Raw genomic sequence first — 24,258 nt, 5'->3', positions numbered from 1 at the left:
ACAGGAGACTGGAATAGCAGTGGAACATGTAAGGTGGGACATGCCAAAGTGGAGAAGCTGACAAGCGGTAAAAGCATGAGGATGTTTCATACTGTGCTGGAAGGTTATTCTGTAGACAATGATGAGCCACTGGAATATATTAAGCAGGAAAACGGCGAGGTCATATTTACAATAAAAATATGTTACTCCATCAGTTAGGAATGATTTGGTTGCGGATAAAGAAAACCTGATTAATAGAAGTTTAAAGCTTAAGGGCATATATTGCACCCCTACCAAGAAGTCTAAATGCAGTCAGGAGAAGGCAGCACTGTTTTCAAAGCCAAGTCATCAAAGCCAGGCTCTTGGCTTCCTTCTCCTGTTCCCTTTCCTCTGCGTACTGGCTTTTATCCTCAGGTTGATGTTTCATGGTCAAAGGTTAGTCACTCCATGTATCATGTATTTACCCCAAACATTGAAATTGATAAGGGAAGGAAAGGGTCAAGGTGCTAGACCCAAGCTGCTGTGTCTTTTATCAGGGAGGAAAGCCATTACCCAATCTCCTTAAATGATGTCCCCTTATATTTCCTTGGAGAGAACAAGTTCACGTGCCCACTCTCAACTGAAAGAGAGGCTAAGAAAATGAATATCTGGCAAGGAAAAGCAAACAGAAAAACCCCTATGTTTCAGTTAGAAAAAAGTGACACACTCAAAACGAGTAATTTAAAGAGAATTTAGCAAAAGAACTATTTACAAAGAGATAATTGAAGAGTAGAGAAGCCATAGGGATAGTGCATTCACTGGGGGCTGTTGAAAGCAGGGGGTTACAATATCACCTCGCCCTGAAGGAACAAATGGAGGAAGTGGTTATTGAAACTGGAGACATAGAGTTGTGTGGAGAGGATCAATTGATGGCAGTTATGGCCTTTGGTCACATGATACATAGTAGCCAGTGCACAATGACTCCACAAAGAAGGAATTGGAAAAGGAAATACTCTAGCCTTCCTTGTTTCCCTTTTGCTGACCACCAGCTAGCTCATTGGCTGAGTCCAACTCAAACCCAGAAGACAGAGAAGTCCATTGATATTGTCCATAAAGGTCAACCTTGTGGGCTAGAGAATGGTGTGAGGAAGTAGGGAGAATAGGTTTGGATAGGTAAATGGAAGCTCTCCAGGACAGACTGCTTTGTGCTGATTAATCTTCTGAAGATGGACATTTTGCTGCCAGAACAGATTGAGGTGCTGCTAGAAGGAAGAAGAAAAATATCTCTGGTGCAGGTGACCAATACTGTCTGCCATTTTCACCCTTGTGACAGTTTGGAGATGGATTTACGATAGGAAATTTATCACAACACTCCCTTGCAAGATAGGAGACAGTGACTTCTACTTGACATAATCCTCTAAGGAGGAGTTCCTATGAGATTATGAGCCTCATTATTTCTTGATTAAGATATACCTTTATAAATTTAAAATATTTGCTAAATTTGAAGGGTTGATGAGTACATTTCAGATGAGTACATTTTGGTCCATCTTAAATAAATTTTGTAAAATTTGAAATTTGAAAATTCCTTGCATTGCAATAAACCCCAATCATAGGAATTGTTTTAACTGGTAGAAAGAAGAGTGAATTGGAAGTAAAGTTAACTGGGTATTACTCAGAAAGAATTTCATTGTTTAACAGAAGCAACAGTCTGAACTGTATTTTTGTCATCTGTAAGACTGGACGTTATATTAGACTGATCTTTCTGCTCATCTGTATACCTTTGGCATCTAGTTCAGTACCTGCATATAATCATGCCCACCTTCCTCCCACCCCTCCGCCCTTGTCCTTAATCCCTGACAACCACTAATTTGTACTCCATTTCTAAAATTTTCTTATTTCAAAATGCTACATAAATGGAATGATAGTAAAACACTTTAGGATTGGGTTTTTTTTCACTCAGCATAATTCCCTAGAGATCCAACTTGTATGCATCCAACACCCAACTTGTATGTTTCAGTAGTTCATTCCTTTTTATTACTGAGTGGTGTTCCATGACACGTAGGTACCTTTTTCATTTATATTACTCTTGAGTCAATTGTTCTCTTTAACCAACTAAGTGTATTGAACATTTGTGAAGCAATCCCTCAGGTGAATTATCATACGATTACCAAATCCTTGCTATCTAAACTGTGGTGGGCAGAGCAGCAGCATCAACATCATGTGGGGCTTTTTAAAACGTAGAATCTCACGTCTTATGCCAGACCCCAGAATTCGAAACTGCAGTTGAATAAGACCCTCAGGTGATTCATATGGACACTAAAGTGTGAGAAGCACTGATCTATATCATACTGAGGAAATTAAACAAGTGCAGAACTTACTTGGGGGGTAGTTTCTCTCCAGATGGTAAAGAAAAGTTGGGTCTCTATTGTATCCCTTGACTGCACTTTAATATATTTTCTCCGGGCTTTTAGACCCTCACTTTTAAAAAAAAGTTAACTGGATTAATTTCCCTCAAGTTTCGTTAGACGTATTACCAGTCCGTGTGAAAATATTCTCTCCCTTAGCCAACCTGGCAAATCCACTGGAGAAAACTGGGAACTGGCTGGTGGCCATTCTATGTGCAGAGTGCCACCATTTTCACGACAGAAAGCCCCATTGTCTAGAAATAATAGTGAGGTTTTGCCCACAGCAGAAATCTGCATTCAATCCCACTGTCCCAGGAGTGGAATTTTGCTTGGAGCCAAATTCTCAAGTCTTCTTAATTTTGGTGAAGATATGTGTTTTTGCAAGTGCAAATTCATGAAATTAAAGTTGGACTTTTCCTCGCTTTCCTCTATCCAGTGTTTTATGACAGGAAGGACCTTTGAGTATTTTCTCAAAATAGCAAGTGCCAGCAAAGCTAAGCCGGGTTTGCTGCTAAGCTCGCCACCCAAGTCTTTGTGAAAGGTTGGCCTGGAAACATAACGATATCACTGTGAATTTTGACAATCGTCCAGAGTGCTCCAGTCAGGTGTAACCAATGGTCTCTCCAGAACATCACACTGGAGAGGGGCCTGCACTTGAATCCACAGGCCAGTGAGATTCCTCCGCCTTCTGGTCCTCTTAGCGATATTCTCCTATTTCTTATGTCAGTTATAGATACGGCCTTCAAGATAAATGAAAGCGCTCAGGGAACTGTGAAGACTGCCAAGTAGTCAGATTTAAAAAAAAAGAAAGAGAGAGATTTCTATTTAAGATGTGTAAAGTGGCTCCATGAGAAAAACGCAAGCTGAAATGATTGCAAATACACCAAATGGTATGTACTATAATTTCATTATCGCAAACAATTCAATTGAAAAGGTAACTTTGACTATTGTTTTAGTTGGAACGGTGTTTGTTTTCATATTCCCAGTTGCTAAATGCAAACAGTCAGAATTTCTAACAATAGCCACAGTATGTGGCTGTTAACAGCAGCGTTCTGGCCTCACGTTGGTAGCGTCAAAATAGTTGCAATCCCAAAGGCAATTATCCTCTTCCATCACACTCACCGTGTATAATGCTCTGATGCACTTTATGAAGTCAAGAGATACTGCATTTCACTACATTGTGCTATTTGAACCGGAAGTATGTCTTAAAACTGCACATTGTTGGATAGCCAAGTTTTTAGTAAAGAAATGAAAAATAACCTTTTTGTTTTGAAAACCTTTTCTACCGGCCTATGGCAAATTTCTGTTACATTAATTTTGTAAGTTTGTAATTTAGAGCCAAGTGAAGCTGAACAATCATTTTTTATTGTACAGTTTTTAAGAAAATGCCTTTGTCTGACTAAAGGGAAAAAAATGAGTTAAATAAGTCAAATGAATAAGGTAAGTATCTTGGAATTAAGAAGCCATCTCTGTATAGTAAAAAAATTCAGGGGCTGCCTGGTGGCAGAGTTGTTAAGTTTGTGCACTCTGCTTCGGCAGCCCAGAGTTCATGGGTTCTGATGACTGACGTGGACCTACAGACTGCTCATCAAGCCATGCTGTGGCAGTGTCCCACATACAAAATAGAGGAAGATTGGCACAGATGTTATCTCAGGGCCAATCTTCCTCACCAATAAATAAATAAATAAACAATTTCACTATGTAGATTTTTTTAATATCTAGAATTCATTTCCAATGCTATTATTTTTCCCAATTGCATCAAAAGAAATTTCTTCAAGCCTCTAATGTTGGTGAAGGAAACATTCAAATCCAGCTTTTGAATGTTTTTTCCCCCAATACATTCTTGAATCCTCGTATTCTAGAACCCTTTAGAGGTTCTTGGCTTTCTCCTAAATCACAGCTGGAGACACCACATGGGTCCTGTGTGTATCATCACACTGCTTGTAACTTTTAAAAGTCTAACTAAAATCTTACCTTTTATGTGACTGGATTTTGTTTGTTTTTTAAACTATTACCTCAAGGGTATTATTCCACTTATAGGTATGAGGAGGGAATGACAGAGTTGCAACTAGAGGTGGATGCTGAGTAACTGGCCAATGCCATTCACGACATTTCTCAAATTTTCTCATGTTGTAGAGCTCCCAAATTGCTCTTAAATAGTAATTAACATGAAATTTAAGCCATAGAATGGCAATAATTTGCTGTTTTTGTGAGGCTAAAAATTTTAGTGGGGGCTGGCGCGGTGGCGCAGCAGTTAAGTTCGCACATTCCGTTTCTCGGCAGCCTGGGCTTCACCAGTTCGGATCCCGGGTGTGGACATGGCACTGCTTGGCACACCATGCTGTGGTAGGCATCTCACATATAAAATAGAGGATGATGGGCACAATGCTAGCTCAGGGCCAGTCTTCCTCAGCAAAAAGAGGAGGATTGGCAGTAGTTAGCTCAGGGCTAATCTTCCTCAAAAAAAACAAAATTTAAGGTGAAGTTTTATTTGATTTTTTATTTTTGGCTATCTCATCATTGTGACTTTCCTGTAGAAGAAGAGTAAAGTATTTTAAGAGTATTTTTCTATGAGTGCTTTTCTTTTTTTTCTTTCTTTCTTTCTTTTTTTATTTTTGAGGAAGATTAGCCCTGAGCTAACATCTGCTGCTAATCCTCCTCTTTTTGCTGAGGAAGACTGGCCCTGAGCTAACATCCGTGCCCATCTTCCTCTACTTCATATGTGGGACGCCTGCCACAGCATGGCTTGACAAGCTGTGCCATGTCGGCACCCGGAATCCGAACCGGCAAACCCCGGGCCACCGAAGCAGAACATGCGAACTTAACCACTGCAGCACCGGGTGAGTGCTTTTCTTTTCAAGACCAAACTCACCAAGAGGCGTTCAATCTTACAGTCAATCCCTGGAGGCATTTCCATAAAATTTGAAGATGAATTTTTCCATCGAATCTTTAAAACTAAGGACACCCCTCTCTACCTTGCTGATATACAGATTATTAGGCATCATTCCCGACCCAGATTATTCTATATCGCACATCTATTGAGGCAGGTGACTTCTGCCCCTTTGACGGCCTCTGGAAGTGTCTAGGGAGGTCTCAAGTAAATTGCAGATCCTCTCTTACTGCTTTGCCACTCATTTTGATGATTGCAGGTTTGCATGGGCCTTGAGCCTGAGGAACAGAACAGGGCTCCTGATGGTAGGCTGGCCAGAAGGACTTCTTCCTCTTTCAGGCTTTCTGTTCTCAAATTCCTATGTGCCTCCTGAATTAATTGATGCTGATCTTTAGCATATCAAACAGGTCTTCTTCCAGTTTCTATTTTTTTTTTTTCAGTTTTAACCTATTATTGTCAGTTGCACGGGCACAGGACTTCCAAGACTTAAGTGATTCGTTCTGTCACTTATAACTGTCCTTTTTTTCATATATACACTTTCAATGTTTGTTATTTCATCATCGTTTTATTTTTTCTGTTTATTTCAACATTCATATATTTCCTTTCACTGGCAATTTAAACACTATGGAAAGAAGTATCAATCAGAGATCAGTCAGGAAAACAAGACTCATCCCAAGTAGCTGAATCAGGAGAATATAATATGGAGATTAGTTACAAAGATAATGGAGGACCAGTAGTGCAAACAGGGGACAATGAGGCAGTCCAGAGATTAATGACATCTGAAAACCACTAAAATTCCTTGAGTTGGGGCAATAAAGAGAAGAGAGGTGTTATCCGCGTCTTAGTAGAAACCGGGATCACCAAGATGCAAATCCACAAGAGTCAGAGAAGGGATTTTCTGCCTCCTTCCATTTTCCTGCATTCCAAATTCCTGTCAGTGTCTACCATTATCAGAACCTACAAGAAGCTACTGGAAAAGGGAGCCTGGGAAATGTGGTTCATAGTGGATCAGCCACCTCTGGTACAGAAGAAAGATGAAGGAAGGAACAGACTGGTAATTGGTTGTTGGCTGTTGGCAGAGTTGACATGCTTTTATTCTGGAACATAGTTTTGTTGACATTTATGCAAATGTGCAGGTCTCAAGTGTATACACAGGATATTTACTGAATATAGGAGTTTGCAGTGAAGTAAGACTGTAGGAATTTGTAGGAATTAGAAATAAATTTATTTTCTGGAACAAAAACTAATATGAATCAATAAGTAATGGAAAAGGTTAGCCATGTGTTAGAGTTATATCTGCCCTCTGATAAGCTTTCTAAACGTGGGTCAGAGGAGCATTGGGAAGCACCCAAGGGCTGTGTCTCTGACCAAAATGTGATAGACTTTGAAAGTACACATCCACCTAGTTAGTATTTGTGTGTCTGAATAAAGAATGTGCTATCAATAAAGGGTTATCTACATGATGCCCAGAAAAGAAGAATTAGAAGATTTTGTCAGGGGATTTTCAACACTGTCCAGAGAAGAAGGCATTTGATATGCTATAAAAAGCAGATTTGTTGCAATCAGACATATCCAGCTTGGCACCTTTTTCTGTTGCTTATCAGTTGGGAATCTGAGCACAATTGCTTAATCTGACCAAAGTTTGGTATCTACATCTGCAAAATAGAAAGATATCCTGAACTACATGTGCATTAGATTAATGTGAGTTCTTGCTGTTGCCTCTTCATCTTGACTTTAATAGAGATGGATATATAGGATTATCATAACTTTTAGCCATAACTATGAAAATAATCTTGCCAATTCACTGATGAGTATCTTCTGTCTTCACATAGCAGCCAAAGCATGCTTCTACTGTTAGACTTCACTTACTATGATAAAATTGGAGAAGACATTGGTCATTATTGATGGTTACACAGAGTTCGACTTCCTTCTTCTGCTTAGGAAATATATACATATTGCAGGAATCAGTGCCGAATGTCCTGTAGAAGTTTAAAGTTCCCTTGGAGGTAATGTGCAAGCACATGATCTAGGTTCCACCAATTGCACCAATCCAATAGTTGCAAGGACTGGGAGGAACTGTCTCAGCATTGCTGTTAGAAAGCATCTCAAACCCTGAGGTCACAATGCCAGAGGAGTGGTGACAGTGGGGCAGCGGCAGGGTACTATGCATGTGGGTCTGGGGAGGGCAAGAGTAGTGTTTTCTGGCTGGAGAGAGTGGCAATAGTGTCCTCAACAAACTGATTCTCCTGAGTGATTTGGGGCAATATTCCTTTTTATATGGCCCTAACATCATTTTCTAGCAATTCCTTGAGCAATCCGCTATAGTTTTAATAAACTATTCTGCATGAAAAAGTTACAGTTGGTTTCAGTCACTTACAGCTAAGAACCCTGGCTGATATAAAGTAACGTGTTTATGTTTCCCACTTCATTGATCTTCTGAGTGTACGGTCTTGTCTTATTCATCTTTGTACGCCCAGTGCTCAGCAATATCGGGAATATAGTAGAAGCCAGAATTGGACTGAACCACACTTCAATTGTTGCTTTCCCATGCTCACCAAATAGACTTCTGGTATATTTTAACTTTTCTTGCAGAACTGCTTCCAGAGGGGAGCAATATATTGAACAGCTAACATAACTGCTGAGCAAACCTGAACGCTCGTACTTCTCTTTGTGAAAAATCCAGTGACATTCTGGGCAGAACCTGATGGCTGTGCTTAGCACGAATCAATTCCCAGAAGCCTATTCCTGAGAGTGGCAACGACAAAATCACATTGCTGGGACTGCAAAGCTGAGGTCAGCCTTAGCCTATGGAACCACCACTGTGCAAGGTGTCACTTAAGTGGCCAGCCAATCTATTTTAATAAAATTTCCAAATTAGGAAATCTCCCGCTTGAGCAATACCATCTGTATCTGCTACATTTCTCATTATTTTTCACCCATTTTCCCACAAATATTTTCCTTTTCACTCTTACCACTCTTTGGCAGAAATAAAGCTGGATAGTTGGAAAGATAAAGACAGATTTATCTTTCAATTGCATAACAAAATGCGGTGCTGTTGCAAACACTCGAACTGTCCCATTGCTTTGATTATAGCAACAGTTGGCTGACAGCAGGATTTTAAAGAGAGGTGTAAGACATAGGAAGGTAGTTATTGACCCTGCTCCAAAGGGCTGCATAAAAAATGATAATGGCTTTGTGTGTACATCTGCATGTGAGCATGTTCATCACAGATGAAAGAGGGATAGTTTATTTGAAATTACTGTTTGGGATTGAAACTGATTTAAAAATTCTGAATGAGACTTGAGACTTTTGTTTAGAATCATTAGTCAAAGAGTTTTATATGTTCCTTAAAAGTTATGTAGATTTTTAAGGTCACCAAAGTCTTTTTATCCATATATCAACTCCCTTTATTCTATGAGCAATTAATCATATGGAAAGCACTTTACAGTTTGTAAAGAACTTTCACATGCTTTGACTCATGTGAGTTTCACAACAGTCTTTGGGCAGGCCCTACAAGGAGCTGAAACTTTATAACTTTTCTCCCTACTCCTTTATTCTCGTGGTGACCCAATGATATGCATGGGACTCGTAATAACATCCATTCACAGCTTTATATTTTTCTCTCTCTATTTGAAAGTATTCATAAAGTTTCTGACAAGAAACTCATTCTTTGGTTTTATGCACAGTTACTGCAGCATGCTCAGGACAAGTCTCTCTATTTTGAAGGAAAATTTTAATTATTTTTTGCTTCCACTAACATGTATGGCTACCACCAAAACTTTACTAGCATCATGAAATATAACTTCTCTTGTTTTCTCTTCAGAACTATATTTTTAATATGTTCCAGAGCAGATCCAACCAACATGAGCAATTAAAAATAGCCACTATGTCAAGATGTTCTTAACCCACAAAGGAAAGCTCTCCACAGGTTTAACATAGTATGGAAGATTTCTCTATTCTACTGTTGGATGAAGGACTAAGAAAGCAGTAAACTGCTGAGCAACAATTAAGTGAGCTGGTAGACAATGTGATAAAAAGTCTTTCCTTCAACAGGTGCAGTTGCATAAATAATGTCTATTTTAATGGATCTGAACTTTAGTTATAAAATCTGGATGTTTTAGTTATAAAATTGTGTAATTACCTTCTTGGAATGTGAAGACAGGAGATAATAACTATTATGTATTGAGAATCTTGTAGCCTGACAACGTGACAGGTGCTGTACATCTTTTATTAACATTAATTCCGACACCAGGAATCATAGGAAATATAAGAGGTGAGAAGACAGAAGTGTTTAGCCACGTATCAATAAGTGCCATATTATAAGGAGTAACCAATAGTATTTGAATGATATTTGGTAAGATGGTGTTTCTGACGAGGAGAGTCTCCTTCATTCAACTAAGGTCCATTTCCTAATTGAATAAATGCAAATAATTGGGATATTTATATCAATACATATGTAACATAGCCTTCTAAAATGGTATGACAAGGAACTAGTAAACAGAAGACCAGAAATTAGCCTCTTCTTTCATGATCTTGAGCAAAAACTGTGATTTCTGTTGGCTTGTTATTACCAGGTGAAATGGGAATCTTTTTCCTAAAAGAGGAGTTATTTGAAAAACAATTATTAAATCTCTGGCAGGCATGTTAACTTAGAGAAGGGAGCCAACTTTACTTTTATTTGACTTTGAGAGAACTTGGAACTAAGAAGAAGAAATCAACTAATCTAATTTTAAACTAAATTTCAGTTTAGTTTAAATAAATTTAAACTAACTTGCAACTTTGACTGTCTCAAGCCTTATGACACTGATGAAAATGAACATAAGGCTAGTGAACACATGAAACAGGCCAGAGAAATTCAGTTAGGAATGAAACTCATGTGGACATACAGCAAAGAAAAACTGAAGCTTTAATATTAAAATATCAAGCTATTAATATTTTCAGGATAACTTTAAAGGAATAGCCCACTTGAAGATAATAAAAAATAAATGTAACTTTGTTATGACTATTACTGAGTATACACATATGCCGTATATGGTTTATGGCCATTAGAGAAATTCAAAGATTAGATTTGTGAATAGAATTCTATTCACATTTAATAGAGGAATATAATAATTTGTAAAATTAGACTCATCTATATTATAGATATCTAGCAGACATATTAAATAAGCCTATATTTTTACTGTAAAACGTGTAATTAAAAAAAAAGTTCATGATGTGAATAACTGAAAAGACATAATACTAATATACTAATACTAAAATTACTGAGATTAACAATATAAATGTAAACTTAATTTAACTATTTGTTAACATTCTGTCTGTGCAACATTAGTGTCTCTTATATCTCTTTCTGTAGTTAAGCAGCCAGAGAGGAGTTTGTTTGCATATGTGGTTTTGACAGTAGGAGTAAAAAGATCTAGAAGGAGGGAGTTCATTGCCTGTGGGGAGAGAAATAGGGAGCTCTGTAAGGTGTCTCTCAGATGGTGGTCTTCTAGCTTACCACTAGGAGCTCTAGCCTTAACTTATAGAAAGAGGAAAAGTTGTTTCCATGATGGTCTCTATAAAATACTAGAGTGAAAAATAAAGGCACTCTGCTGCCCAAGAGGACATTTTTCCTTCAACTGTTAAGTACATCGGTGCTTCAAGTTCTCAAGGAAACACAAAACACAATAACATGGCAAACACCTCTAGGGACTTCCAGAAATTAATGGATGAGATTTTGTGTGAAGCTGGACTCTTTACATTAAAACATGAGGAGAGGAGTAACATGGCTCCTTTAGTCCCCGTAAACTCAAGAAATCTGGGAAGACACAAATTAAAGGAGAAAGTTTAAGATGGAGTCCTGTCTTTAAGGAGATTATTACATACTAGAAGAAGACAAACATGGAAGCCTAAGAGTAAGTTCAATCCATCTTCTAACTAGTAAAATTTTTTGGATCTTTGCTATTTATCACCAAATTTGAGGGTATATATAAGATGATTTGATTGACTTAAAATGAGGAATGTGTGAAATTAGCCTCTGGGGACCTTATGAAAGACGCATTGCAGAGGCAGGTGGTCATCCTTAAGAGTTTTCCAAATTGATTTGAGACAGAGGTGCTTCACACATGGGCAATTCTTTGTACCTGTGCACTAGGGTGGATAAGAATGGAGATTTATTCATCCAAAATTCTTGAGTCTCCCAAGAAATGTTGAGAAGAACAGAAACAATGAAATATGAAAAACTGAACTTCATATATCCCAGAAGTTTCCAAATCCGGGTGTATATCAGCATCATCTGGAGAACTTTAAAAAATACATATTCCCAGGTGGCACCATCAGAGAATTAAATCATAAGATCTAGTGAGGCTTCAATGTTTTTCTAGAAATGCCCCAAGGTGATTTCAGTATCTTTCCAGATTTGGGAACCTTGGTATATAGTGTAAACAATACATGGGAAATCAGGGGAAGGAAAATCAGTAGAGTTTGGAATTGTCAGGTCATTCTTTGAAGAACTGAGATTTGAACACAGTGTAACAGAAAGGGTGAGATTTGAACCAGGGATGAAATCCTAAGCTATACGGAAAGGAACATGTATCAGGTTAGCACTAGCAACTGTAAGTAACAAACCCTCAAGTTACAGTAGCTTAAAGTAGTAGAAGTGTATTTTTTCTTCAAGTAATGATCTACTGAAGGTGTTCCTAGTTGGCTGTTAGTTCTTCACACAGTGGTTCAGGGGGTTCCAGGACCATCTGTATTATTATTCCATTATCCCTTAGGACCTTACCATCTTTCATAAACAGCCAGAGAATGGAAGTCCACTTGCTTCTTAAAACTGCTGACCTGGAAGAGATCCATATTACTTTTGCACACACTCATTTGTTGAGAAATACTGACATGACCTCTCCTAGACGCACGAGGTGGGGGAGGGCTACAAATTATAGTTCCTTTCTGCGCGGCTGCCTCTCAATAATATGGCAGCAGAACATAAATTTGTGTGGACAGTAAACCAATTCTGTGACAGTGGGCAACAGATCCTAAAAAACAGTGAATTCTCTTAGGGTTATTCCATTTCATATATTAATCTTAGTTGTGTGCATTTCATATTTTTGTGCTGATGTATATTTCTATAGGACCACTTCTCATTTTCTACTTTCCTAGGTGCATGAGCTGGAATTAATGTCAATGTGCTAATAAACATTCTTCGACTTCATCAGACCCAAGTTCTGAATTTGAATATGTGAAGATGACTCCTATAAGTAATTAATCAATAGACACACTGCTGTCTTGGGTCGCTTCATCCCCACAGTAGGGACTGAGTAGCTAAAGTAAAAGAGGATGCTGCCAAAGCACATTGGACTTTTTTATTGTTATTTTTCCATTATAAATAGAAAGAAACAACAGAACTGGAAGGCATTCAGTTGAGGAAATATTCTGTGTTTATATGACCCACTTTCATGAGAATGGAGTACCGTTCATGAGAATGGCCAAATGAGGGCCCTTCCAAAGGGAAAGATGTGCGAAAAACATCTAGAGTGCCAAGGAAAAGAGGGAAATAAAACTGGAAGTTCAAGTCCCCTGAAGATTTAAATTTTGTGAGATAAGTAGATGCGTGAAGAAGCTAAAAGTAATTTTATTTCTTTTGTTACACATTTGATTTGTGTTAAGAACAATTGGTACTCTCACATAATTAAAGCAGTTCTGACATTTTGGTGTGTTTCATTGTTGGGCTATGCACAGAATGTTCCTCCTGTCTTTGTTAATGTATTTTGAATAAAGATGGGTTTTACATTCATTCTGACCTTGTGACACTACCTTGAGCTGCACAGTGCTGTATAAAAAGATAAAGGAACTTTACAAAGATTCAGTCTTGGCTATTAATGAAAAAATTGCTTATTGCAAAAGGAAAATTCATTTTGTACTACTGTAAATTGAGTGACAGTTTAGCCTGTCAAAATTAGTTTTGTAGGGACAATGTGGCCTCAAGAAAAATCTGTTATCTCGTGGGTCCTGTGGATATGAGTATATTACTCATATTTGAAAATGTTTTGGGGAAATAAAATTGGTGACATTTGTCAATATTAATCTAATCCTTTCTTGATTACTTTCTCTAAAGAAGAGAAACACAGATACGTGATTTTTTTTTAAAGAACACATTTTTTAAAATAGTATATATTTGGGTTTGGAATGTAGTGTATTTCTTTCCTCCAACGATACTTCCTGTACTGCGCATGTTTTGTTCGGGATCAAATTAAAGTAACAGTTAACTATTCTTCTATTCATAGCATAACAATTTGGCAACTTCACGTAAAACCTCCAGAATGCAGCCAAGAAATTTTTCAGGCATTTGAGTGGCCAACATTGATGTCATAAAGTCCATACACGCAGTTCAGATACTTTCTTATCTGCGGTCATTACAGACCCTAATCGTGGGTTTATTTAAGTCTAGTTCATCAATACTTGCACCTACTGTGAGAGTAGAGGAAGTTGAGTAGACAAAGCAAAGAGACTCCCAAAAATTTTTCAAAAGCATACAGGAACACCCTAACTCTAGAAAATTCAATCTTCACTTACTGAACCAATATTCACTGACTGGGCACTGTTGTAAGCATGGGCTTTAGAGCAGGGAACAAGAAAGGCCTAGAGCCTGCCTTTGTAGAATATCATTCAAATCAGGAAGACAAACAATAAACAAAGAAACATGTCAATCTGTTGGTAATAAGTGCTATAAAAATAAATCAGGGAAAAGGGTTACACAGTCATTAGGGGATGTTATTTTACCTAAAGTCATCAAGAAATGCCTTTTTCATAAGCAGTGTTTGAGCAGGGACCATGCCATACAGTTATTTTAAGGGAGATCCTTCCAGAAAGAAAAAGCAGCCAGTCCAAAGGCATCAATAACGCCCTTCCCATGACAAATGGGGATCAGGAGTTACCAAGGCTCCCAACATGGGAGGTCAAACATACTTATCCCCTACCATGGTTGCAACACGTAGAGGTGAAGAGCGGTTGTAAGATGCAGCACTGTAGGAATTCTCACATCAGGCCAGATAGTTACACATGGAGCCAGACAAAGAGTGAGAAGGAATCCTAATATGAAACCAAGTACAAGAGAGACCATGGTGAGCCAATGACACATCAAATTCAGTGCTTACGGAAGAGAATAGCACATTTCTTATGTGTAAATGCTTTTTTAAAAATGGATGCTGCCTCTGTCTTGGAAGTATTTTGGATAACGGGCCCTAAAAAAATCCCTGTAAATCATCCAACAATTGTTATTCCTAAAGACCCTGAGTCATCAAGAAAAGATTAAAACAGGTTGAGTATGTACCATTTGAAAAGATAGGAAAGCTTATTTTACTAAGATTTCATCCTCGGAAGAGTAATCACTTTCTTGAGAAATCTCAGTTCCCTGGGAGTTGTGCTATCTGTGCTTGTACAGCTATTTGTGTTCCCTGAACATGAGCAATGAGAGTGGGAAGGGTAGAGAGGAATCTGCTGAAAGTAAAGTGGAAAAAATATTTTTTCATTATTATTAGTTGAAGACCATACTTTACTCTGATTTCCTTAGTTTTTACTGAATGTCCTTTTTCTGTCCCAGGATCCTAGCCAGAATATTACATCACATTTGTTCGTCCTGTATCCTTAGGGTCTTGTTGGCTATGACAGTTACTCAGACTTCCTTTGTTTTTGATGACCTTGACAGTTTTGAGGAGCACTGGTCAGGCATTTTGTAGAGGACCCCCCTATTGGAATTGGTCAGATGTTGTCCTTATGATCAGATTGGAGATATGAGATTTGGGGAGGAAAATCACAGAGGTGAAGTGGCATTCTTATCATATCACATCAAAGGTACATATGTCAACCTGACATCACTGTTGGTGTTAATCATATCATCTGGCTGAGATACTAATTGTCAGATTTCTTCATTTTAAAGTTATTCTTTTTCCTCCTTTCCATATTTTATTCTTTGGAAGGAAGTCACTATGTACAGCCCACACTTAAGGAGTGACAAGTCATATTCTACCTTCTTAAGGGTGGGGTAGCTACATAAATTATTTGGAATTATTCTATAAAAGATATTTGTCTATTATTCCTCTCATTTATGTATTTAATGACTTATATCATTATAGACTCAGGGTTATTTATTTTATACTTTGAGTTATAATCCAATATCATTTTATTTATTTCATTTGCTCAAATTTTTCCAGCTTTGGACATTGGGAACTCTTTCAGAAGGCTCCTATGTCCCTCTGACATAGCTCTATCAATTTAATTTTTTCTTGGAGCTCTTTCTTAGTTTCTGGTCATACAAATACTCCAGGTTTATCTTGAATATTTCCTGTTTCAGTCCTAGAAGCAGCTATTTCTCCAAGGATTCCCAGTTCCTTTATATGAGAATGGTGGTTGAAACCAAGGTCTGAGTGATGGATGTGCTCCTTGCTACTGAGATATTCTTGGTACAAGGCCCTCTCAGCTGACAGAGCAACAAAATATATGGATGTATAGTAATCTGTGTATGTAAATACATCTATAAATATTCTATATGTAGCCATTTGTATCTATACATATTTATTAAACATATGTCACACTGATGTCTCCAACTCTAAGCCATTACTGAAAGGAATCTTCTAGCCTTCTCCCCTGTCTTCCCACCCCAACAGTGAAAAACCTGGCTCCCAGCAACTACTATTCATTTACTTAATGGTTCAATTCGAATATACATGTGTAGTGTTTTCAGAATTTTTAACCTAGACCCCAATGGGACACAACTTTACCAACTAGAGAGGAGTGATTAGATACAGTTCCTTTTGCCTTTTGTCTTACTCCACTCATTTCTAAAGTTACCTAGATCAGGACCTTTCTCCATCACCCTCTTCAAAGAGATCTCATACATTTGTCTGTAATAGTTAGGTTATTTTGTCACATTCTGCATTCTATTTTTTAATTTCCCCCCAACTTCCTAAATTACATATTTTAATTTGCCTACATTAAGATTCACTCTTTTTGCTGTAAAGTTCTGTGGATATAGTGTCATACTAATTGATTTTATTGCCTTAAAAAAATCTCTTGTGCCTTACCTGTTCAACTCTCTCCCCACTTGCCAAATGCCTTGCAACCACTGATCTTTTCATCGTATCTCTCATTTTGCCCTTTCCAGAATGTCATATAGAATCATATGTAGCCTTTTCAGACTGGCTTCTTTCACTTAGCAAAGTACGCTTAAGATTGATGCATATTTTTTAATGACTTGATAGCTCACTCCTCTTTTATCACAGAAAAAATATTCCATTGTCAGGATATTCAAGTTTGTTTATCCATTCACCTGTGCAAGGACATCTTGGATGTTCCCAGTTTTTGGTGATTGTGAATAAAGCTGCTCTAAACATTCACATGCAGGTTTTTATGTGGATATAAGTTTTCAAATCACTTGGATAATACCTAGAATTGCGACTGCCAGATCGTTCAGTAAGACTACATTCAGCTTTGTAAGATAACGCCTGTCTTCCAAAGTGGCTGTATCATTTTGAGTTCCCAAAGGCAATGAATGAAAGTTTCTGTTGCTCTATTTCCTCCCCAGCAATTGGTATATTCACTTGTCTTAGATTTTTGCCATTCTAATAGCTGTGTAGTGGTACCTCTTTGTTGTTTGAATTTGCATTTCTAATGACAAATAATACTGAACATCTTCTCATATGCTTATTTGCCATCTATGTATCTTCTTTGCTGAAATGTCTGTTCAAATATTTTGCCATTTTTTTACTCTGGGCTGTATGTTTACTTATTATTGTAAGAGTTCTTTGCATATTTTAGTTTTAAAAATGCTTTTATATATCATATTTTTAAAAGAAGCCTGACTCAGCAAATAGTCCCATGTACTAAAAAAGTACAATGTCCTGATCAAACAAATCGTTAGTTTTCTGTGTTAGCGTACACAAAAGGATGATTTGTGATTTTGCTAGTTGCTCTTCCTTACCATTTATACATTAACTTAGTATTTTCAGTAATGTCAATTACAATCATAAGTAACTTTGATATTTAAACTTTGTGTTATCTTTCTCCAGTCTTCTTTTATGTAAACTCCATGAGGCCAGACTTTATTTTATTCTACTTTCTATCTCCAATCATATAGAATGATAATCACTCAATAATGGTTAAAGAAATAAATGAATCTGAAAATGAAATAGAGATTATATGTCAAGTGTAGAAATAGCTTGACATATTCACTAAATTTTTTCGCTTATATACAGATGTTTGACAACATATGGAAACACCACTGCCAGCAACTTACAAGATTGCCTATTTCCAAGTAAAGCAAATGCTGCTTTAAGGGACTTAAGGGACAGTATTGGTTTTAGATAGGCATGCCCAAAGGAACCTAATTTAACCATGCAATTTAAGCCTATGGACTTAAACAGAACTTTCCTGTTTATATCTTTATGTGTGTGTTCATAAAGATACAATTTATTAAGTATGGTGTGAAAAATATTTGTCATGTCTACTAAATTTATCAAAAAGAGAAAATATTTGGAAACATTATCTGGCTAGAATGAAGGTCGCTGAAAGAAATATGCTTTCTAGCAAGCATCTTTTTTGTCGTTGTTGTATTCAGATATACTTGCATGTTTTAGGTGGTAGCTGAAATTATCTGCAACAAATTTTGAATCTTCTTGTTTAAATAATTTACAATGTATGGTTCAATTTCCAAGTTAGGAAGAAGAACATACTTTTGATATAAAGGAACAAAGACAAATATACTATGAATTCAAATAGCTGACTAATTTTCATGGAAAAAATACACAGTGAGACCAGGAGATAATATGGGCAGTCTTCTATCTATTTTTAATTTATCTGCCAGAATACACATTGAGTGTTAAGCTTTGAAGTAACTGAAAAGTCTACTAATACTTACTTATTAAAACATCTTAGCAGATTACACCTTATGAATCCATATACACTACTCTACCCAATTGCAGGCATTTGATCTACTGGGCTCTTTTCACACCTCATTGTAGCAGTTAACAGATTCAACTGCAGCATTGAACAGATTCAACTGATATTATTTATAGAAGTAAAACAAATTGGTTTGGAAAGGTTAGAAATTTCAACTTTACTGTGCTTCTGTTTTCTTACATTTGTACGAAAAGATCCTCGGACTCAGTAACATAGAAATATGTGACGTATTTATATGGCAAATATGCAACATGGATGAGTTTTTTAGTAACTGCATTTTGACAAGACACTTGTATAATGAAGAGGATTTGCTTCTCTTCAGTAGATGCTTGAGAGCGCCATGTGATATTGACATGCGTATGTTTTAGGTTTCTAAAAAATTTTTAATAACTTAATGTGTTCATCCATGAGGTGAAAGCTGCCATCTCATTCACCCATTACACAAATTAGAAGCCTTTGTTCTTTTCTTGTTTTGTTGGTAGGTGTTAACATGGACACTATGAACATATTGGAGCTGGAAGTAATGGAATGAAATTTCTCACACCATTACTTTAGATTGAAATGTAGACAGTTCATCTGCATAGAAGTCCTGAGACTCTTTTACCTGAAAGATTAAAAACACTGAATATCAAAATTTAAACAACAGAAACCCATTACATTTTAAAGCAGCATTTTTTTTCTCAGACACTTTACCTGTGTAATAATTTTTGAAAATCCCTTATAAGCATCTCTATATTGCTTCAATCCCTAATGGGAACCTCCATCTGGAAAACCAGCATTTTGAAATGGAAAGCATATCCTCTTGGAGCAGAAGTTGTATTCTGTTTTATTTTCTTGTGTTACTATAAATTAACGTTTTAGCTCCCTGTTAAACGTAAAATAGGTGTGCATCGTTAGTGAAGCACTAATGATCCTACTTTAGGGAGAAAACTTGAACTAACCAACTTCCTACCTCAGACTAATTTTGTTTAAAGAAAGCTGCTTAAGATCCTACATAGGTAAATACTTCAAAAGATCATTTCTCAATAATACCAACTTTTTCATCTGCTTCAGTGTAAGAGGACGTTAGGAGAAAATATAGCGTTGTATAAAATAAGTTATTTTAAGGCAGATGGGCTATGTCAATCTCCAAGACAGTTTCTGCACTTGTTCCTGTAGAAATCATGAAGGTGCCAGAAAATGTGGGGAAGTCACACTAGCAAAACATAATAAAACATGGGATATTTTTCATTTTCTGAGAATATAGTAATAGTAATAACTCTGCTATATAAGCTCTCTCCTGCTAATCAAAGATGCAGTGTTGATAGTCAGCTCTTGAATCTTTTTGAGTGTGTGTTTTTGAAATTGCTACTCACAGAATCACAGAAATATGCTAAAGCTAGTATCTTAGTTTTACATATGGGAGACTGAGGTTCAGCTGATGACTGAAAGAAGTAAGGAAGGGAGCTTTCACAAATTCCTCCATCACATTTCCCACATATGTGCCTTATTTCCCTGGATTTCACCTTCCTGTGTTAGCACCTTCCTGTGTTAGCACTTTCTGTGTTATGGATAGTATGAACTATCCATACTTCTGTCTAAATCCAGTCATTCCTCTTGTGTGTCGGCTCTCACCCATTTTTGCCTGCTCATTGGAAGCACTGTAAGCAAGTCTCACTTTCATTTCTGACATCATTTATCTTTGCTCTCTACTGGGCTATTCCCTATTCTCCCATCTTAAAAAAGGAAATAAAAAAATCTCTTCTTCAAAATTCTATTTTTATTCTATTTTCAGACCATCATATGCTCTCAGTTTTTTCACCCTTGCTTATTACTCTATTACAGTCTAGATCATTCTCTGGCACTCTGACCACTTAGATATCAGAGATAGACATGGCTTGGGTATTGCTCCTCTCCTCTCCTACACTCACCTCCCTGATACTCTCATCTTGTCTTAAAGCTTTAGAGATCTTCTATACGGTGATGACCCCCAAATTTATATCTTTGAGCTGCTTCTCTATTGAAATCTGTTCTTGCCTATCCAAGTGACTACCCATTACCTTCCATTCACTGTCTAATAAGTGTCCCAAATCCAACAGTCCATAACTGAGCTTGTTGGGTTTTTTTCTCTAAAAGCTGTTCCACCGCCATCTTCCTTTTCTCAGTAGATGGCAACTCTATCCTTCCAGGTGTGCAGGACAAAAAATTGGAATCATTTTTGACTCTTCTGTTTCTCTCCCATATCACATCCAATCCATCAGAAAACTGTGGCTTTACTTTCAAAATATAGCCAGAAGCCCACCATAGATCACAATTACACTGCTGCTACCCCAGTCCACGCCTCCACCATCTCTCACATACACATCTGCCATGCTTTCTAACAGGTCATACCAGTACAAGGGACTTTTATGGAATTTATTGTCAACACAGCAGCCAGAGTGACTCTTTAGACACATTTATATCATGTCATTTCTCTACTAAAAATTCTTTGATAACTCCCCATTTCTCGCAATGTAGTCAGAAGTCCATGTGCAGATATACAGATGTAAACACAGGATTAAATTCTAGGATAGTCTATGCAAAAGTCCAAGGTATTGTAAAAGGACATGCGTATTCACCTAGCTGAGTTTTGGAGGACCACTGTATCCTTCTCAGGAAAAAGTAACATCTACTCTACAAATTGAAGGATGAACAGGTGTTATCACGAGACTGGATGGTGGGGTGGGAAGGCTGAGGGATCAGCACACAAAACGCTCAGCATTTTGAGCTTATACCATGTGCCAGGTACTTTAAAAAATTTGAATAGTTTACATATATTTATTCATTTAATCTTCCCTACAAACTTTCCAAATAAGTAGTGTCGTTATCCTTACTTTACACATGACAACAGTGACACACAGCTAACTATTGGTAGAGAAAGGATTTGGATTCACACAGTCCCTCTTCAAGGCTCAGACAACAACTACTGTAATTGCAGAAGTTAGCAAGACCCAGATTCTAGAGAGCCTCAGGTCCAAGTTAAAGAGGTTAGACTTTATCCTAAGAGTCATAGGAGATACTTTTCCTACTTTGGACTGATAAATAAATTAAGAAAATGAACTGGGCAAGAAAAAATTGCATAGTACTACCTTCAGTTTAATAAACTGCCTAAGTTAAAATAAATCCAAATTTCTTTAATGGACTTGTGAATTCCCTTATGAATTCCAGCTCTCTGGCCTCATTTCTAGCCATTATTCTCTCCCACATTTGCATCTCACCCAAACCGTACTGTAAACATTCTTGCAGACACCCTTCTCAGAAAAGTGTGCCTACACACAAAAACTGCATATATTTTCACAGTTTTGAAAGACGGAAGCCCTCCAGCCTGGGTTAAGAGTTCAAACTCTGAATACCCATAACAACTTATTATTTCCTGACCCACCAGGTCTAATTAGGCTTTTGGTCTATTTCCTCTTCCTAAAAAAGATTAATTCTCTTCTCCAGGTAGGAACCAATTACCAGTCACTCAGTGCTCAGTTTAAATATCAGAAATCTGGGAAACAATCTTCTAATTCTTACCTTCCTCACCAAATTGGTATCAATAAACAGCCATATGCTATTCAGAATGGGTTACGTTACGTTACACTATCAAATGCCCTGCTTTGGAGCCTTCACACATCAGAGGATTTTTTCCCTTCTATGCAAAGGCCAATGTGAAGCAGATCTGGTGACTCCAATGATCAGACTACTTCTAGCTCATTATGCCAAAATCTCAACTCAAGGCTTCCAGTTTGCCATAACAGGGAAAGAGAGAGGTGGGGAATGGACCTCCAGTGCAAAAATGCTTCTGCCTGGACCTGCAACATGTCATTTCTGCTTTCACTCCATTAGCCAGAACTTGTAATATAGCTTTAACTAGCTGTAAGGGGTACAGGGAATACACAGGGCAGTCAATAGTGCCTCCACAGGTCACAATGAAAAAATGAAGTCGTGATCAGTTACTCTCTTCTAGCTCTTTCCTCATTGTATGATAGGTATGGGTCTACATATCCTTTTCTTCATTTTAGGACTATGAGCTCCTGGAGGGCAAGACTTCACCACTTTATCTTTCTGTTTCTCCTAACTCCTCGTTCAACTAAGGTAGATTCAATTCAACTCCATTAATGTTGCTGAGTTGCATTTTTTAGACTTGGTTTGTGTTGTAGTCCAGGTTCCCGGGAAAGAGACACTGATATAGACGTCACACACTAGAGATTAGCGTGAAGGAAGTTTATTAGGAAGTGTTCGTGGGACCAGCAACTATGAGATAGTGAAGACAGCCCTTCTGGACAGAGAGAAAAGTTGAGCTCTGATGAAATCTCAATGGAGGTCCCTATCTGACTCCACTGGAAGCTCTAAAGCTGAGATGGCCCTTTAAGTTATCTCAGTTTGGAGCCATGGGTCCAGTTTTACATGCCAGCATCAGCCAGTCGTTGGATGCAGACTGCCACAGCTGTAACGTGATCTTGAACGAGGAAGTCCTCTTTAGTTGAGGACAACTCCCAGAGGAAGTTACAGTCTTGCAGTTCTAAAGGGGATATCTGGGCAGTCTAGCACAGTGTCTGCTACCATCTGACAAAAAGTAAGGGCACCTCATTGGATAGTGTATTTGCACTGTCCTATGTAAAAAAAATATTGTCTTACAATGCGAACTAACCAGGACTCATATCTGATAGCCTAAGAGCTCAAGTTATTTAAAGCTGGAAATTACTCTACTTGACAATTTGGGGCTTAGGAGTTTGTGATTTTCAGTTTATTCACTTTGTTATAAATCAAATTCTATTATATTTTTTAACTGTACTTTCAAGACTCACTATTAAATTCGTTTCCTAAGTGGTACAGACAAATTCCACATTTTCATCCTAACATGTATTTACATCCATAGCTATTCGGTTGTGTGGGTAATTTAAGCTTCTGAGTTGGGAACTGGTTTCACTGCTTTTTATTGATTCAAAAATAGTACATATGAGCAAAAACTAATGTCTAAATAGAATTTACTCAGCATCATAAAAATATGTTATGCAAAAATAGAGTGAGAATAGAGTAATCGTTAGCTTTTTAATAGGCTCCAATAAATGAGAATGAGTTAGGATTGATTTAGCATTTAAACTGACAGTACTAACTTTATGAATGCCATGCAAATATTTTTTTGCAATACCACATAGTTTATTTAATTCCTTTCCATGTGTTTTTTTCTCTGTCTTTAAAATGGAGATTTTAAAAAGCCTGAAATAAAACAATATGCCACGAATAAGAGATGGATGCTTCCAGATATCTCAGGCTGGATTCCTCTTGCAAATATGGTGGATAACCTTTCCTTTATTTTTCACATGTAGAAAGAAGCTCTATTACAAAAACACAATTGTCTGTTTTGGGCCAGTTAGTTTGAGGGCAGTGAAATAAAAACACCAATAAGGTATGACCTTACAGTAAAGTTACTTACATTTTTAGGAGAGATAGATGTTTGAAAAAACGAGTTCATCAGTTGAGAGATACTATAATAGATATAGATTCAAACAAGAAATTCTGTATGTAAGAGTGTTGAAAAGGGTGAAGTAATCAACTTTCAGTGTAACAAGCAATTTCAAATTTTCGGTGGCTTACAACAGCAAACATTACCTTTCATGCTCATAGTTCTGCAAGTCATCAACTGATCTTGGCATGCAACGTCTGGGTCAGGCTGGACTCCAAGCTTCCTGTTAGGATCAGTGTTGCCCCATGTGTCTTCATTCTTAGAGCTGACGGAAAGGGAGTGATGACTGAGGTATGGTCTTCTCATGGCAAATCACAGCCATGCAAAAGGCCAAGCCAAATTGCAGCAGCATGTTTAAAGAGACTTGCACGCATCCCATCCACCCACTAACATTCCACTGACTGAAGGTTAACGGCCAAGCTCAACACTGATGGGGCAAGGAAATATATGCCACTAGCGGGAATACACTAGTGGGAAGTACTGCTAAGTCACATGGGGAATCTGAGGATCCAAATTCTGTAATGAATGTTTGATTAAAGATTCAGGAGCAACAGTCTAATCTTTCACATAAAGTTTCAAAGGAGACTTGACACATTTGACCTAGA

At 37.5% G+C, this 24,258-nt stretch overlaps 1 long non-coding RNA gene across 1 annotated transcript in view; it reads left to right on the top strand.

The window, feature by feature from the left end:
- The first annotated feature begins 2,676 nt into the window (after positions 1 to 2,676).
- The window catches only part of LOC138915432 (uncharacterized), a 57,026-nt gene continuing 35,444 nt past the window's right edge, over positions 2,677 to 24,258 (top strand). Inside the window, exon 1 of the long non-coding RNA XR_011421363.1 lies at positions 2,677 to 3,253. This is a non-coding gene — a long non-coding RNA (uncharacterized lncRNA). The remainder of the gene's footprint in view (positions 3,254 to 24,258) is intronic.

The sequence above is a fragment of the Equus caballus genome, chromosome 9 (genome assembly GCF_041296265.1).
Source record: "Equus caballus isolate H_3958 breed thoroughbred chromosome 9, TB-T2T, whole genome shotgun sequence".
Taxonomy (NCBI): domain Eukaryota; kingdom Metazoa; phylum Chordata; class Mammalia; order Perissodactyla; family Equidae; genus Equus; species Equus caballus.
The sequence above is the reverse complement of the archived record's forward strand: the minus strand, read 5'-3'. Positions and strand labels throughout refer to the sequence as shown.